General features: G+C 39.9%; 1 protein-coding gene across 2 annotated transcripts in view; it reads left to right on the forward strand.

The window, feature by feature from the left end:
- LOC134220426 (protein tipE-like) overlaps positions 1-19,176 on the forward strand; it is a 170,622-nt gene that overhangs the window by 59,899 nt on the left and 91,547 nt on the right. The window contains exon 2 of one of the 2 annotated variants that reach the window (XM_062699483.1): positions 6,724-7,472. The gene's annotated coding sequence lies outside the window, so the exon portion shown is untranslated. The remainder of the gene's footprint in view (positions 1-6,723; positions 7,473-19,176) is intronic. The other variant, XM_062699485.1, reaches the window with a different exon arrangement.

Raw genomic sequence — 19,176 nt, forward strand, 5'->3', positions numbered from 1 at the left:
TGAGTTCTCTTCTTTTCGGCAATACTTTTCTGATGCGTTCCCTGTGACGATGAGTCGTAGCCACGCTTACATTTAGCTAGCTAGGCATTTATTTAAAAAAAAAAAAAAAAACAACGAAGTATTCAAGACATTCGTAGGGAATCGACTGCTGGATTCACTGAGTAGAAGTTTTTTCAAAACTAGGAACGTGGTGCCAGTTTTATTTTGTTATGCCTCACTTCGAAGAGCAATAATAAAAAATACCACACATTATAATGATGGTATATGAACAATCTTATAACGGCTTCATTCACGATAATTTTTACTAATAGTAGGGAATAGGCGTGATGAAGCTTTACTTTGCCACCGAAAAGTGAATCCTATAGCTGACTCATAACTGATCATTAGTACATGATAGATAATGACAGTTAGTTTGGAAACGATCAAGCTACTTATTAGAACATAATAATAGTAATGCCTTGACAAAGGAATAACAATAAAATAGACTAAATGCACGAACAGTTTCCACTTTCTACAAGACATAACTTACATTGTGTTTGATAGTATTGACACAGGATGAACCAATAACTTAGGCAAACAAAGTGATTCAAGGAACGCATACTTCATACCTTCTGACCATAAAGACAAGAATGACATCATACAGATCAATCTATATGATTCGGAAATTGAGCCTCCAAAATAAACGAAAGATTAAAAACATCTATATGATTAGGAATGAGATAACGGGAGAGAGTATCTATTAGAGTTGTAAATGTAATGTCTTTTGAGCCAGTTCAACAGTGTCTTAATGGACGTCATGATCCTTGTACGGCTGAAAAACTGCTTCAAAAGTTATTAACTTGTCATTTTTTATAAATCGGGGATTGAACACTTTCTTATACTTGATAAAAAAAACTTCCGACTCAGTTTCTTCGATGAAGCATTGGGCAACATGTTCCATGTGAGTTGAAAAAACTGTTTCGGTCGATTTCGAGCGCGTACAATGACAATAGACGTCTAAATAGCATAAAAACTGACAAAATAGTTTGACTCTGACAAGAAAATGACAAAAATGACTTTAAACTAAACGATGTTAGTTAGCATAAGACCTGTCTGACTTTTAATGAACGTAATTCCCTCTGATTCAGTTGCAACAGCGTCTTCTTGGGCGACATGTTCCGTGTACGGCTGGCAAACTGCTTCGAAAGGAATTATGCTACGGTATCATCAAAGGCCTGGTGCAGAGGTTTCTACTCTATTCAGAGTCCCGCCAGTAAACCATCATAAAAAAAAAGATCTGGGAAAGTTTTTCAGGCTGTCCTCTAAGAATTTTCGTATCGTCGTTAAAAATTTCTTACTTTTTTCCATTCTTATTGTTTCAGATTTCTGTGATTTTTGTTTGCAATTTTACCAAAAAATAAACTCTTTTTGCCTTTCCTCTACACCAAGTTGTAACGAAAAAGCTGTGTGTTCATTGCAGAGAAGAATTTGTGATGGGAGGGCCAAATTGCATAATCAATTCAGCTAGACGAATTGAAATGATGTGTGTATGAATGTGCGAAAAAATCAAGCATTTTATCAAGCTTTTATCCTTATCCGATTCGGGTAATACTGTCCCATTGTTTCCTATTGTAAATTGGCCAGATCGGATGATTAAGGAGCAAAAGATATGACTAAAAATATTATTTTTTATAATGTACGAATGGCACGATTACTGCTAGGTGGAATTATCAGGGTTTTTCCTACGATGATTCGTTCCATAGATATGAATGCATATATTCTGTTATTTAAAAAAAAACTGACAATTCCCATCCCACAAGAGTTTTTCGAGGATAAAAGGCAACCCAGATTTTTTTTTTCAAATTTTTAGTTTCGTTTATATATTTATAAACCCTGCATTCGGAAAAAAATATGAAAATCTGAGACCCTTCGACTCAAACAATATTATATATAAGGAGAAAAGGTTTTTTTATTGAACAATATCAACTTGAACAATGTCAACGGTTTACTAAGAAAGCTACATCCTTTGAACTCTCTTATGCCACAATGGGCACCCTAAAATGGATTATGCAGAACCATAGACACGATTATCATAAACCAGCATCATTCCGCGAACGACTCGAGGATGAAAAATTCTAATGCGGAAAGCACAGCTACATGAAAAAACCTGAATAATCCACCTAGCGGTGATGGTGCCTTTCTCGTGTACTGTAAAATAAAATAAGAAAAACAAATGAAAGTGGTCTAAATAGTACTCAAAGGGGATAGATTCCATCATAGCAATTTGCGTTAATTTGAATACACTGCTGCTACAGTTCGGATTTTTTTTTAACCCAAAAACCCTTGGGACCTGACTCTGACCGATCAGACCAATTTTCAATAAGAAACAACTAGACCGAATGCAACTTGTTTCGAGCAAATGCCAATAACGCAATTTGTCGAGCCGAGTCAATTGGTATATAACACTATGAGTCTATAAGCCCTCTATCAGAAGTTGCATTTAGGAGTGATTCTATAGCCTTTTGGTACAACTGTGTTGTACGAGAAAGGAAAAAATTGGCACTGTGACTGTTTCCCGTGTGACCTATTAGAGGCAGGGAGCATTTTGCCAACCATCATCTGTCCTGTTACGGTTGCGACAGTTGCTTGCTTTCGGTAGGAATTAAGGTCAACTGTGTTTTAATTAGTTTCTTTGGCAGTTGTATGTTTTATGCTATTCGAATTTCAAAATAGTTGACCATGGCATCTATATTTTTGCTTTTCGTTCATACTTGAACGGCTTTATAGTGGTTTATATTTGAGGAGTTTTGTTAACTTCAAGTTGGCAAACATTCTTTGGTTCTAGAGCGTTCGTTAAAAAGATTAAATATATTTTATTTCATTTTTAGTTTTTAACAATTATTTTTATTATAAAACATGTTAAGTGTTTAGCCTTTTGGCTCTTCAGCTTGGATATTGATTTTTTTTGTTATAATTGGTTAAACAGCGCTTCCCGGCATTATGATAAATATGATAATCAATGTGATAACTCACAGAAAATTATGACTTTTTTCAACTTCCATATAATGTGTAGAAAATATTAAATAACTTTTCTTGAAACTGAGTTTTATCACTTACACCCCTTTGCATTTAACATGAAGAGCTTGGTAGTCATATGGCTATCGCATCTGCTTCATACGCAGGAGTTCGTGGGTTCAATCCCAGACTCGTCCCATTCCTCCTACTATCGTTCTCTATATTTTTCATGTTCTAGCAATTGCTGGAACAGGAAATGGACTTCCATACAGTTTCCACTTCTATCGTATTGCTTCAATACTATTCTAGCAATGAACGGAAAAGCTCGTTTCGTTTATCTGATTAGAATTCCATCAATTGTTTTCTCCTATCACATTGGCAACTCGTTAACCAAGACAAACCTCTGCCCATCAACCTCACCCAAAAATTCTTTTAAAAAAATCCGCATGAACTCGTGGCAAGTGCAGCGATATATTTGGCTTGCAGTGGGCGAGTCATTGCATCATCATTTCTTCCTCTTCCCTTTATTGTCTCGCATTCTGATGTGGCAGGCGCCAGTGTGACCTAACAAATGAAAGATCACCAGTACTTGTACATTGAAGATGAGTGCTAGTCCCAAGCAGGGTTCGGATTTCTCACTCACTCACGCGACAACTGATCACTCCACCATGCATTTATCCGGATAAATTACAGTGCGATAAACTCCGGCACAAGCGATGGTGCGAAAAATTGATATCCTTCTTCCCATGTTTCGCGAAAATCAAATGCCGCTTGCTTTGCCTCGCCAAGCTGATTGAATCTGACAATGCGCCACGATAAGCAGAAGGTTCAATACAGCAGTTTTTCCTTTCGCTTTGGGTTCGAATCCCGTTGCGGTCCTAATTTTTTTGTAAATATGCTTGTAAAATTTATCTGATGAGGCGACGAGAAGGAAAATTTGTAGATTAAAATTAAATTATCCGGTGAGCAGCCGCTCACGAATTTATCACCCGCCATTCTATCCGGATAAAAATGTTGTGTGAGAATACTTCCTCACATGGGGACCATGAAAAATCACACTCCGCTAAATGGATTAATCGCAGGTTTTCATTCACATGAGTGAGAATTCCGAAGCCTGGTCCCAAGCAAACATCTGTTGATTCCCTGTGCAAGAACAGCTGATCTGGTCTTAATGTAGTAGCAATCAAGCTCAAGCTCAAGCTTACATTCCTTTGCATTTAACCCTCTTATTTACACCTATAAAAAAATGTTTTATTTGTCACCAGCATTATAAGGTTGGTAAGAAACAATAGATACTGTGCAATGTACATATAATGTTTTCCATTGTTGATGAATTGAACATGCAAGCTTCAGCGCTCCCATCTCGAACATGATGAACAGATTTGTTGCGCCTCAAACATGTCAGAACTATTAGCATTTATTTAGCATTGAGCAATTCGCACAAATTCGTAGGTGGTACAAGCCAAGACTATTGTATGAGAGTAGCATCACTTTCATCCGTTACCACAGATATTGATTTGGGGCTAATCTCTATCTCTTAGATGGAAGCAATGCACTCTCCAATAGTCGAGATCTGTCCTGGCCACGTCCTTGCGAATGCTGAGGAAGGGGAAGGATGGTTAGGTGGACCTACTTAAGAAAGATGCATAGAACTCTACGACCTCTCATAGGTGCCACGGGTGGTTTTGGGATTGTGTGAGGAGGTTATAACAGTAGGAATCGTTTTGGTAGAACGTGAAACACAGAAAGACCTAAGATAGAAATACAAAGTAGGAAAGGGACGAGCCTGGAATTGAACCCACGACCTCCTGCTTATAAGGCAGAAGTGGTAGCCACTAGACCACCGAGCTCGTCACATGTCAGAACTATTATATCGTAAAAAGCTAAGTGACCCCGGTGGTTTAGATATGACCAAATGAACGCATTATTTGACACTAAAAATAGAACTATAAGGGAAGGTGGGGAGAGTTGATCCCCGGGAAGACTTGATCACTCCCTGTTTTATCGAGAACTAAAGTAGTTTTGTTCTAGCATATTTTTTTGTATAGATCTTCTAGACAAATTACCTGTATGTGGTGAGTTATTTTTTGGATTGACAACCTTATTTATTCTGCAGGGCGGTTTGTATGTTTTGACCTTCCCAAAGATTTTTTTTATTGGCCACGCAAAATTTGAACAACTTTTCATAACAATGACCAAATGATTTCGATTTTTCACAGCACAAAGCCATAAGGACTGTTCAGTTTATTGAGAGGACACTTTTACATAACGATATTATGCAGATAGATAGGTCAATTTCGATGGAGTTTGCTTTATCGTATAATATACTGTCAATCAACTGTAATTTTTGAAAAGAGATAAAATAGTTTAAATCCAACAAAATGGCGCCAATGGTCAAAGCTTCTCAAATTTCGCGTAAACATAAGCTTCCCAACAGATTTTTTTATAAGCGAAATTGACAGTTTGTAAGAAAATTGTAAATCGGCATGTCATTAAAATCATCAAGAAGATCGGAGAGAAACACACTGTCAATGATTTGTCAATATCGTCGAAACAGTAGAGCCTGTGGCAGCCCGAAAACGGGTATAAACTTTAACCGTTTATACCCGTTTTCGGGCTGCCACAGGCTCTACTGTTTCGACGATATTGAAAATCCAACAAATTTAGATTGTTTAAATTGTTATGAATATCCCAAATTTCTGAGTTAGAATTGTTTCGTTGATAATTGGATTTCATTTCTAGAAGGCCAGACAATATATTCAATGTAAAGAAAACAGATTTCGGAAAAGATTGATGGTTTAAAAGCATCGACAATACAAAGTGTCCTCTTTATAAACTGAACAGTCCTTAAATATGCTAAATGATATGTACTAATGAAAATGTCAACACTCCATCAATGTTTTAGGATATTTGGATTTGAAGCTATTATAATAGCTAAATATAGCTAATAAGATAAATTCAAAAAAATATAAATCTGTTCTCACGCTTCTAATTTTTTGTAGATTTGACAGATTTGATGAAGGGTTGGCAGAAAAAAATATTGATTGCGTAGATATCATAGAAAGGGGATCAAGCCAAGTGTCTCCAAATATTAAAACTGCATGTGCTGTCGAATTCAAAAACAAAAATCGTTCATGAATACGCACAGCAATTCAAAAATTCCGCGAATTTTGAAGGAAAAATATTCAAAAAATATGACGGCACCTTTCTAATTTTATGAAAACAAGTTCTTGGAGAGGGATCAATTTTCCCCGAATATTTTAAAAGTAGATTTTTGACGGCACTCCAAAAAATCGATTGTGTATCAATAACAACAATAATTTAAGGACTGTTATACATCTGTAATGTTAAATACTATATTTCTTAGAGAGTCTGTGTGGAAATTGCGTATGTTTATTTATTTTTGGCTACGATTCATCGGAAATCAGAAAAAGGGGATCAAATCTACCCAGTCTCCCTTACCTTTAGTCGGCATTTTAATAAGCTCGAAAAGAAATTAATTATGCCATATTTATTAATCAAAACTGTATCTGCCCTACCAAATATCTAGTCGCAATCACCTGGTCAACAGTGTGGGTGATCAGATCAATACACCACATAACAAAACTGTGTAAAGACCAACGAACCGTCATCGTCGTCACTGATTTCCAAGCAGCTCCCAACAGTTACTTCACTATGCCATATCCATATGTCTGCCTAATGAGAGCAAATCTTATTATTTATTTACAGGCACACTGAGCACCCCGCACAAATTCGGTCCCTGGTAGTGCTGGCCTGGCGGATTTCGGGCCCAGGTCGGACGAAAGAAAATATGTGCGTTCCCGCTGGCGTTGCAACACTTCGCATGATTCTGCCGGGGCATTGTTAAACAAGAGAAGAGATCCGATTAGTGGATAAGTAATACTTGAACAACTCCAGCAGCAATAATAGTGCCGTGGTGATTCGTTACGAGTAGTGGGGTGGTATCGGGGCAATATGTGTGCCACGGTCAACCTGCAAACTGCCGTAGAAACTGCTTCTGTTGCTGGCCCTAAGCGCGGCTTTTCGAGTGGTGCTACCAAGAAGGCGCCAGCCTGTGGATGTTAGGACGAGAAGAGGAAACTTCCGCATAATAGAAAAGAAGCCAAACTTGCTTCCCCGCCGCTCTGGGCCACATCGGGTTTGATCCCAGGACTCAACCTTGGTCCGCGTGTGTTGTTTGTGATGTGCTCTGCTCTGGGAAATACGGAAGAAGAAAATCGTGAAAAACAACATTGTGGCTCTTTGGCTTCCATAGCGTCTGTCTATATAGCCGCGTGTCTACAGTGAGAAAGTGTGCTTGGCGTTTTGCTGCAGAAGAGTCGGAAGAATATCATAAAATCAATAAAATAATCATAAAAGTAAGGCTCTCTATATAGTGGTGGAACTGGTGCCGGGCGTGTGTTTGTGCTTGTGGAAAAACATCAGCAGGAGTTGAGGGTGGCCGGTTGGCAGCAGAGGTCAGTATTTTTTGTTCTCCGACTACCTCGACACGGTAGCCAAGTGACCGACGAATGAATGACGAACTGGACTGTGAATGCAATGCAGCTACTGTTTCACGTATATTTGTCCTATGTTTTCATATTTGCAATTGTAACACCAAGAGATTTTGCTTGGTTCTTATAGGCAAGTTCATTTATTGCGTCTATACTTCTTCTGAACCAGAACTTGAAGACTTCTGTTGTTCATGGAGGATGTTCATTGAAATCGTGATGTCATGCTCGTTTGGAGACACGTTTGACAATTCGTTTGGAAACAGAGGATTTATCTTCACTCATCATATAGCTATAAACTAGAGTGGGGCTAGCAAGCCTCTGCAAATCAAATCAATATCGACGATTCGTATACTCTTCCTATATGTTACCCAGCGAAAAAAATATTGAAATTATTGAAAATTGTTTAGTAGAACCCTTATTGCAAGACACCTGAAAAACGCACTCTTACCCCACCGGTGAGGTAAGAGTGCGCATCGGGTGGGGTAAGAGTACGCAATTTTGCAACCATGTGTTTCAAGTACATATGACCACAGCAACACAGGAGAATTAATAATATTTAGTTGATGTTTATTGAAAGTATATTATGGAATGTTTAAAGATTACGTAAATCTGGGGGGGGAGGGTTACTTCTAGAAATGTTGATTTATTGATAAACAAAAAACTACAGAGGTAAAAATATATCAGGTTTCGCGTGGCGTAAACAAAGGAATTTTCTTTAACCGTTTAAAAGGCAGTGGCAACCAACAAATTATATGTTTTTCTGTTTATTAATAAGAGCTGTACTTTTTATTTCCCACGTAGTGGCTATATTTATTACCTAGTAACACCCCAGATGAATTTGAGCCATAAAAAAATTGAAATATACTTACGAGTCATAAGTTTTGTGTGGAAAAAAAGATTTTTAGTTGTAATTCATTGAAAAAACGACAAAGATATTTACAGAAAAAATATTTTAAGCTCTTTTTTAGTGGAATGTATTCAATCGCCTAAGACGAGTTAAGTAACTCCATTTAATTCCACCAATTATTTCGATATCTTTGCAGTTTATGCTCTAGTTTATAATTGGTGGAACTAAATAGAGTTACTTAACTCGTCTTAGACGATTGACAAAGACATATTTTTTCCCATTGGTATTAATAATTTTGGATCTCCTGTGTTAAATTACGGCGTGATTGGCGGGAAAAATTCTTGTATAAGGTACCCCGGGGCAAGTGGGACCTAAAAAATGCTAGTTCAGCAAAATTGTTAACGCATACTTAGAAATCGGGGTATTTAAGAACATTAACCACGGATACATCATTGAATGCTTCCATTGTTGAACTGTAGAGGTGTTGGAAGCCTTTTATTCAATTACAAAAAATATTTGTAGTGTAGAAATAAATTTACCTTCAGGACCCACTTATCCCTTCAAATGGGGCAAGTGAGACCTATTCTGCTTTCTACTGTCGAATGAAACTAATTTGAGGAATGTAGATATACTGTTCATATTATTACTGCGTATTAGTATTTTCAGATCATGGATTGGTTGCATGTCGGACTTTATGTTTGCAAGAAGAAAGCGATTACAGTAATATCCCGATTTTATCACCCCATGTTGAATTTTGGGGTTATAAACCAGGGTATGTGACAAAATCGGAAAAAATTATTTTCAATTTTTAATTCATTCCACAAATTTGAATCATTATATGCCTTGGAAAGGCAAAATGCGTGAACGGTACCTGTTATTTCTTTTCGAAAAAACACCGAATTCTTCACAGGTGTCCAGAAGTCATTTATTATAAACTACTGGCGGGGAAAGTTATTTCATGAAAATCAATGTTGTTTGCGGTAGTATTTGCGGAAATAAAAAGAACGACTAAAATTTTCAAAATTTTTTGGGGTGACAAAATCGGGTCGAAAACGTGATAAAATCGGGACGTGATAAAATCGGGTCGAAAAGGTGATAAAATCGGGGGTAGACAAAATCGGGGAGTGACAAAATCGGGTTGACACTGTATAATGTTAGCAGATATGAAAACAAGACAACAGTCTATTTACTGTTTGTTTGGCCGTTGTTTTGTTTTCTATTAGCTTACTTTTGTACCAAATGTTTTAGGTGGCAAGGATAAGCAAATCTTTATTCACTTTTCGCATAAATAAATATTTCTCTATTTAGAACACAAATTATTATATAAATCAGTACCGTCAACTGGGGGGAAGATGATCATTTTTTGGACAAAACATGCAATAACAATGTGTGTTTACATTTTAAAACGAAACAAATATTTTCAAAACATGTACTGCTATACGTTGCAATAATCAACAACTTTAGTTTTCTGAAATGCATTCGCATTTATTAAAAAAAATCAAATTATCACACATTTTTTGAATAATCTGATTTGGGGTGAAGTTGATCAAGACAGCTCTACTAAAATAATTATGACCTAGTAGTTATTTGTATGAATGTTGAATTTACTACGTAAAGGAGTCTAAGAAGTCAATATTTGAAACGAAAATAGCGTCATTTGTGACTATCTCTCTCTTTCTTCCACAAAATACATTTTCATGATAATAATCGAAAAACTCGGATTTTTACCTAACGGTAACATTATCTTGAACGGAGAATATTGTTGACTACCATTTCATAAAAAAATTGGCACTTTTGACAGACACATCAAAAGATCATCTTCACCTCAATGATCATCTTCCCCCCAGTTGACGGTACTTCAGAAGAAACGTTTTTATTCAGGCGATGCGCAGTGTTTTTAATTTTGTAACAAAACAAAATTGCCAATTTATGTGTTAAGCACTTTATTTATCTGAGAATCTGATGCGAAGTTTGAGAATAACAAAACACAAGACAAATCCTATTGACCTATTGTAGAATCAATAGATTATTTGCACTGTAAACGGAAGAATATCGCATCATAGTTATAGCCATTGCTCTTCTTCATGCGGGAGATAATTTTTAGAATGTAAAATACACATTTGGTAATTAACTGTACAATACTTTTTAACACCGAAATCGAACTGCAACTGATTCAGATTCATATGATATATGAATAACGAAGTTATTTTTCACTAGACAACCATCTAAAAACAGTTGAAATAGCTTTTCGGAAATGTTGTGTAAATATGTCCCACTTGCCCCATGTATGTTAAAAATCAAGGGCAAATGAAAATTGTAGATTTTGGCTTTAATTAAAAATTTCAAATCGTTTTCACTGTCACACAATTATTTAATTGCTCAAAATATTCACTTTCCACATCAATGATAAATTTAGAAACGACTATTTAGTTTGAAATCCATTGAAATAAAATAAAAGTGATAGATTTTCTCGGTAGTTTAAAGTCATGATCAAGAAATAGCATTAGTATGATGCCTTAAATGGTTTTGATTCCAAATATTTTTGCTTGGGGTGAATTCGTTGATAGTTCTGCTTCATCTTCCTAGAACATTGTTACCATCAAAAACGTTGATTTGATCGATTACTCTGCTATCATAGTACCCACTTACCCCGTATTTTCACTTGCCCCGGGGTACCTTATTTAGTTTTTGGATTTTTGGCGAAATTGTTTTTCGTCATTGGGAACGAAAGTGCAAAACAATATTTTTCACTTTTAATGCGTTTTCCGACTAGGACTCTTCACTAAAAAATGTAACGTGCCTTGTTTCGATTTGTTTTACATAAATCCTAATTCAAAAAATATTTTATTTATTTTTGTCGTTGTCTGTTCTCCCGCTTGTAAAGCACTGACAACTACATATATTGTCACCGATTTGTCAATGTTTCTGAACTTTTTAATGATAAACAAACATATATTTGAGTTAAGATACTTATTTTGAGCTTTTTAGTGGAATGTCTTCACTTGTCATAAGACGAGTTTGTACAATCCCATTTAATCCCACCACTTAATTGTATCTTGACAGATACGTATTTCGACCTCAACAGTAAGGTCGTCTTCAGTGTCTCGTACTTGACTCGACTTAGTCGAGGGGGTGAGACAAAATAGATTTTAAATATTTGTATCGGCCTAATTACGTAACGCAAAATTTGGCCCTTTCATCACCGCTCTTACACTTTTTGTATAAATCCTCTATCAAATTATTTGGATCGTCATACTTCTTGCAAACCCCTCCCAGCTAAGCGTTGAATAATTCATGGATGTTTGTTTTGATCAATTGAAATAATCATTTAGTTTAGATGAAATTGTGTTTTAGGATTATGTCTAGGAGTAAAACAATACCTAATACAATTTTATTAGTTCGCTGTAGCGTTTTGTTCGCAATGCCCTTTCTAACACCAAAGGACTCCAGCATATCCTTAAAAGTAGAGCTTAGGTTAATTTTCCTTTCTGTTCTTTTTTCTTTGATGTGGATGTTTACGCTTTAGAGTAGTCTTATTTCGGCCGGAGCCCGGGTATCACACTTATCATATACCAATCACTGTGACTCATATGCAACCAAATTCAGTCACATTGGAGTTGCTGCAACCATTTGTTATCATTTAGTAGAAGTTTAGCAACTAGCACTGTAACTCCTTTATCAGTGAAATTCTAACATCGACCTGTTAGGAAGAGTTGTAGAAAAACCTTCGCACTAAAAGTCCACCATACAATACATTTTGAAATTAGACCTCTGGAATGAGTTAATGACAAACTACTAAATGATCGAAGGCAGATTACTAAATGATCGATAACAACAAATAAAATCGATCTGAATTGTGCTCCTAGAGACGGGTTTGACATCAGCACTTAAAGGTTCACATGCGTACTCTTGCGTACTTGTGTACCCCATAGCCTCAAAATTTATTTTTTGAACTCTTCTAAAACCAACCGGATTGGTGTTCTGCACCATAAAGTACTCTATAAAATAGGTTATCGAAATGGTATAATGTTCACCTGATTGAACGTATATATATATGGTAATGGAATACTAGTTGCGGATACACAATTTTTTGTAGCAAAATGGCAAGCAAATTATCTAACCTCGTATCTCCCATGTTGTTTATTTAAATCAATAGTTGGTCAGTTGATCAGAATACCTATCAAACTTTTGCAATAGTGCTAGTTTATCTTTTTTTATAACTCAATAAATTGAAAACGTACTCTTACCCCATACGCACCCCGAGCAAAGCTTCGGAGCAAATCGATAACTGGTTTTGATGTTGTGAAATCGCCGATTATGATTACCTAATTAGATCGTTTTAACGGTAAAAATAACAAAACGTATATCAGAAAAATTTTAGTGTGTCATCAAATCGAAAACTAATACTGCAATCGATGAAAGCAAATCGAAAACTTTTGATATTGGTTTCCGATAACAAAATAAGTACACAGTTCGATGTCAGATCATACAATTTAGAAATCTATAGCAAAATGAGATCAAAACATGTAATCAATCAAGATTATTCATATTTGAAAACAAATTATGATTTCAATTTAATGTGCTTTCACTGGAGTTTTTTCATTGGAGTTTATTTTAAGCGCGCGCGCTCGTGTGTTTCTGCTGTGCATTTTTTTACAATTTGACATGACATTTAGAAAATTCAAATATCCCTTTAATAGTTGCACTTACTGAATAAGGATTATAAAAACCCTGATTAATCCACCTAGCGGTAATGGTGCCTTTCTCGTGCATTATAAAAATAGTATTTTGGCCATTACTCTTGAGCCCATAGTCCGATCTGCCCAATTTTCAATAGGAAGCAATGGTAGAGTATCTTGCGTCGAATGCAATTTGTTGCGAGTAAATCGACCAAGGATATGTGCCTGAAAATTGAGTGATTTTTTTCTGTAATAAAAGTGATATTTTGGCCATAGCTTCCGAGCCCATAGTTCGATCTGACCAATTTTCAATAGGAAACAATGGCAGAGTGTCCTGCGTCGAATGCAACTTGTTGCGAGTAAATCGGTTAAGGATAAGTACCTGAAAAATGAGTGACTTTTTTTTTGGGTGGGTGCGCACAGACGAACACACATACACACACACACACACACATACACACACACATACACACACACACATACACACACACACACACACACACACACACACACACACACACACACACACACACACACACACACACACATACACACATACATCACCTCAGCAGGGGGCAGCAGGGACTTTGTCCAAGGGCTTGATGACCCCTCCCCATGGCCACTGCGAGTTAGACCGGGACCATCGTCCCTAACCCCTAATCCCAAGGCGTCAAGCGAACCGTGCCGAGGAGATGCATGGTCATGGGGGTGAAATAATAAGCTAGGCCTTTAACGGAGCCTGTGGGGTACCTGGGCACCCTCCACTGTAATTGTCCCTTACCGCGTCATGCTGGGCTCTGGCGTGGTGGACCTCTTTTCCCGAGCAACTCGTGGGACCAAAATGGAAAACCAAGTCAATTCTTCAATTAGTGGTAGTAGTGTAGGCGACAACCCCTTCGCAAGAGGTGGGTTGTTCAGGTCTCCGCCTAGGAGGCCAGAGGCAATAGTCGGCAGCTCAGTGCGCAGCGCCAGCGTGTGTCACTCAACCTTCCTCTCGGCTATAAAAACGCCGGTAGGGGTTATTGACGGCCCATGGCTTGTGGAGGCGATGAACCGCAAACGCGATGGGCTTTCGACCTTCGAGGTGGCGACGGAACAGCTGGACGCCATCATCGACTTTGCGTCATCGAAGCATAATATCAGCAAGAACCTCAAGAGGAGCTTGCAGAAACTTCGAAAGTCGATGCTGGACGCCAAGCTGGAGAGGGCGGTCGGGACGGCCAAGTGTAAACCCGTGAAATCGGTGGAGTCGAGGTCTACCCAGACTGAGGCCCAAGGATTCGCGGACTCGGGCAAGGTCGAATCGACCGAGGGCGTGCCAGCGAAGACGGTGGTGCCAAAGTCTACCCAGACTGAGGCTCAAGTATTTGCGGGTACGTCGGGGGTGACTGCTCCAACGGAGCAGACACAAAAACGGGGGAGACAGTCTCCAGGGGATGAGCTCCCTGGGGGCCGCTCCAAAACGCGGAGGGTTACTACCCCGAACAAGGGTAGTGGGGCTGGGAAGCTGAATCCCGGCCAGGTACCTCCAAAACCTGGAAAGGTCCGTCCACTCAGGAAAGACGGTGATAAGGGGTTACGGCAGGCTGAAAGTTCTCAGCCGCACCAGACCAGGGAAATAGAGGGGGGTGACGCCTCCTGGACCCTGGTCAAGAACAAGAGGAAACCGAAGACGTCAAGGGCCGAAAAAAAGGCCCAGGCGAATGAGGGTAGCAAGAAGTCTAGGGTAGGCGCCAATCGCTCCAGGGGCGATGCCCTAGTCATCACGGCGGACGAGGCTAAGTACTCGGATGTTTTGAAGGCGATGAGGAGTGACGTCAAGCTCGGTGAACTCGGCGCCGACGTACGTCGAATAAGACGTACCCGGATGGGCGAGATGATACTCGAGCTGAAGCGGGGCGTCTCGCAAAAGGGCGCCGCCTACAAGAAGTTGGCGGAGGAGGTCCTAGGCGAGACGGTCAAGGTGAGGGCACTCACGACGGAGGTGAATCTAAGGGTTAAAGACCTGGACGAGATCACTGAAGTCGAAGAGCTCGTCACGGCACTGCGGCGACAGTGTGAAGTGGAGACGACCACCGCAGCCGTTCGGCTACGGAAAGGTCCGGCAGGGACGCAGGTGGCATTGGTTCGGCTATCTGCAGCGGACGCCTCCAAGGTAGTCAAGTTAGGGAGCGTCAAGGTGGGATGGTCGGTATGCCCTGTGCGCATATACGAGCAACCCGAAGTTTGCTTCAAGTGCCTGGAACCGGGGCACAAGCAATGGGACTGCAAAGGCCCTGACAGAAGCAATCTCTGCCGACGCTGCGGAGTGGAGGGACATAAGGCACAATGCTGCACGAACCCTCCCAATTGTTTGATTTGTTCCAGCAAAGCTGTGAACAGCAAGCACCCCATGGGGGGTTCGATGTGCCCGGCGTTTAAGCGTGCTGCAAAATCACAGTGCAGGTAACGCAGCTGGCTTGCTCGACCTCGCCCGAGTGTTTGGTGTGCGCAGGTTTAGAGGAAACGGCGGAACACGTGTTGTTCGTGTGCTCACGTTTTCGCGCAATGCGTGACCACATGCTTGCCACATGTGGTCTGGACACTACCCCGGACAACCTAGTTCGGAGGATGTGTAAAGATGAAGTTGGCTGGAACGCCGTTTTATCGGCTATCGCCCAAATCGTCTCGGAGCTACACAGAAGGTGGCGCGTGGGCTCAAGGATGGCTAGTTCAGGCGCAAATAAGAGGTGGTCCAAGGGATCGGAGTCGGCTTCATGGGTCATACCGGTGGTCATGCTCTGTGGTCGAACTCGAGCCTTTTATCGTACAAGTGGCCGCGCGAAGAACAACATGGTATCGTCGCTTTCGCGGCGTCGGTCAACCGGGCGGGTTCTGAGCCCGAGGACGGAAAGGGGTCCTCGTCAAGGCTGAGGCTGGTGTAGGCCTCGCGTCGGCAAGTCCCTCTGTGTGCTGGCGAATAGGCCCTATCGCAGAAAGGTCAATTTGGGGTGCACGCGGCATCATCATTCTTGATACCAGTCGTGCAGAGGGAAGCAGGCGCGAAGTCGACCCTTCCCACCTTCCGAGGACATAGGGCGTGGTAAGGCCACCTGGAAAGCCGGCAACGCGCTGGCACGATACCATGGTGTTCTTCTAGAAAAGCGAGTTACGATGTTCGGTGCTGCAAGGACACGCAGCTAACCTCGAGGGTGCGTTGTGCACTGGCCCCCCTTTGAAGCATTACTTTCTGGTTGTTCCGAAGGGACTATGGGCTTGGCGGCAATGGAAACGGTTTAGCGGGTCGGGAATGTAGTCCTGCCTCCCTCGGTGATCCCTAACCCCGCACTTCCTGGTCAACCCAGGATGTCTGTTGAGCAGATTCCCCCTCCATTGTTTAGGAAGAAAAAAAAAAGACATCACCTCAATTCGTCGAGCTGAGTCGATCGGTATATAACACTATGGGTCTCCGGGCCTTCTATAAAAAGTGTGTTTTTGGAGCGATCATATAGCCTTTACCGTATACTTAGTATACGAGAAAGGCAAAACATATAGGTGGTGTATAGAATCAGATTTTTTTGGCACAAAGTGTAGGACAGCACTAGTTTTACATTCACATCATGACCGGTACTTTTAATCAAGTCGAAAGTCGAGTAAAGATTAAAACACTGGGTCGTATGTATAAAAAAATGTAAAACTTATAGTTTGTAGTATCTACTCAAAAGTATAAACCACAGAGTATTGTTCTCTCTGCTTGTTCTCAAATCATCTTCTATTGACAAAAGTACGACGCATGTCTTCGAATTAGAAAAATAACTGTCACAAAATCATGTAAGATTTGTAGCATTAATAGTTCCTTTATCTTTCAATTGATTTTAAAAATTTATATATCAATCGATTCGCAACCTCTCCACCAATTTGCCAATAATATACAGGGGTGTATGAATGGGATGGTCCAGCTGCTAGACAGTCGTGTCTTGTATACCACCAAAAGATTTTTTTTATTCATACGAACATGTTCTACATATAATGTTTACTACTCAAAATGTAGTAAATTTAAACTTACTACTTTTATTCATACGACCCACTGGAGACGACCTTACAGTTGAGGTCAAAATACGTATCTGTAAAGATTACAACGTGTTTTTGGAGACGAGCCAACCTCGGGTTGAAAGAAACAAAAAAAAACTAAGTATTCAATTTTCCGAGAGCGGTAATGGCCGCCAACTTGCATGTGTTTCAGATTTGACGATTGAGGAGGTCAACTGCACCCAATGCGGTTAACTGCGGTCCACGTCAGCAAGGCTACAAAGGCAACCCGAGCAGGAGCGACGACCTCGATAACAGAAATTGGTATGATTTAGCCTTGCATAAGAGGTAAAATACCAAAAAAATAATACCAAAAACTTATATGCAGGGTTTCAGCCTTTAGATCCAGTGGTCAAATGTTCGAGTCTGGGCTTGCTATATTTATTTTTTATGTATTAATGCTTACGAAAACTCAAGAAAGTCATTGTTCAGTACGATGGCCTCCACTTCAGTAGGTATATGGCGATTCTGTGCATTATATACATGATTCATTGTAGGTATTTTTTTTATTCCTTTCTTTATTTGGTAGGCATAGGCACTCTGTGTTACTTAACCGCTACTGTGCCGATATCTACTGAATCTATTTTTAGATTTTATCCATTATTCTCGGGTACTTATTCAAAAGGACGTATGTGATTTTGTAAACAAAGATTGAAACGTCGATGTGTCCGAGCTGATGGCACTCCGACGCAAATCAACATCACCAACAGGTAGCCGAAGGCTTCTCCTACCTGTCTATGGTGATGGTTTGCGCGGGAGTGCTATCAGATTGGACAAATCGACGTTTCAATCTTTGTTTACAAAATCACATACGTCCTTTTGAATAAGTACCCGAGTATTCATTGTTGTTGTCGTTGCTAATCCATCTCAACGTAAGTGCCCATTTGTCCGTGTCGTGAATCCAATGATCGTTGCATTGTTCGGTTGCCATTTATCCAGGTACATTGGAGGAATGCCTCCGAGAAGAACAATTTGTCAGTTGTCATAAGACAGTCATAACGGTAAGGGCACTCCCCAATACGCAACCGCATAGGCTACGCATCCGGCGACTGATGAGGGTTTGGTGGAGGGGCTGGGAATCGAACTCATGACCATTCGCTTGTAAGGCGAACGTGTAGCCAACTACGCTACGGGACCCCCTTCATCGTAGGTATATGGTATCCTATATCATTTGCAATACATATCAAAATGTTGACTGGGTTGCGTATATACGAGAAAGGCAAAAACAAGTGAAAACAGCCTTTTGTTGGTGGATGCTTTTTCGATAAAAAATTATTTTGAATGGTGTTGTACATGTAAGTACATACACATACATCCCAAAACAAATAGTAGATGCATAAATTTCCCGAGCTTTGCCTTATACTGTCTTACACTGTAACGCTTCGGCGTTGTTTGAGTGAACATATATCGCCCACGAGCAAGAAAACGTGTTTCATTATCACTCCCAGATAATTCCTAACTCATTAAACTTTATTAATACTTAATGTGATGTAGCTTCAATGCCTTCAAGTTTTCTCTCGGAAACCTATAATCCTGACAACATGTACCAAAACCACCCATCCAATGAAGAGAATTCAACCCTTTCTCAATACGGAAAACGTCCCCCCTAACACAAGTACGAGCTCCCTTTTTCTCACCTAATTAGTGCAATTAACGTTTGATTTTATTAGAACTGGGGGATATCCCTGTCTCCGCATTGTGGTAGCACTTTTTGCTTCCAGCTATATATACGTAGGTGTGGTGTAGCTATTGAGCTTGTTTCCGTCTACATTCACGAGCGCGATAAGTTCTAAGCGTACCTCGGCCGACCCCAACAAAATGGCACCAACACAATTTTCTCGTCACTTTTTCCTCTTGGTGTTGTTGTTGATGACACTTTCTCTATCAGTGAAAGCACGGCAGCTCGCGAGACCGCCAGGGAACTATTAATCCAGTCCTGATTCAGCGGCAAATTTCATTCAGAAGAATTTTCACTTCTGATGGCATGGAATAATCTAATCAATCTCGCACTTTTGTGCGGTCCATTGTGTGGTCTGGTTTAATGAACGAAAAAGGACTTTCGGTTGTTGTTTTT

The sequence above is a fragment of the Armigeres subalbatus genome, chromosome 3 (genome assembly GCF_024139115.2).
Source record: "Armigeres subalbatus isolate Guangzhou_Male chromosome 3, GZ_Asu_2, whole genome shotgun sequence".
Lineage (NCBI taxonomy): Eukaryota > Metazoa > Arthropoda > Insecta > Diptera > Culicidae > Armigeres > Armigeres subalbatus.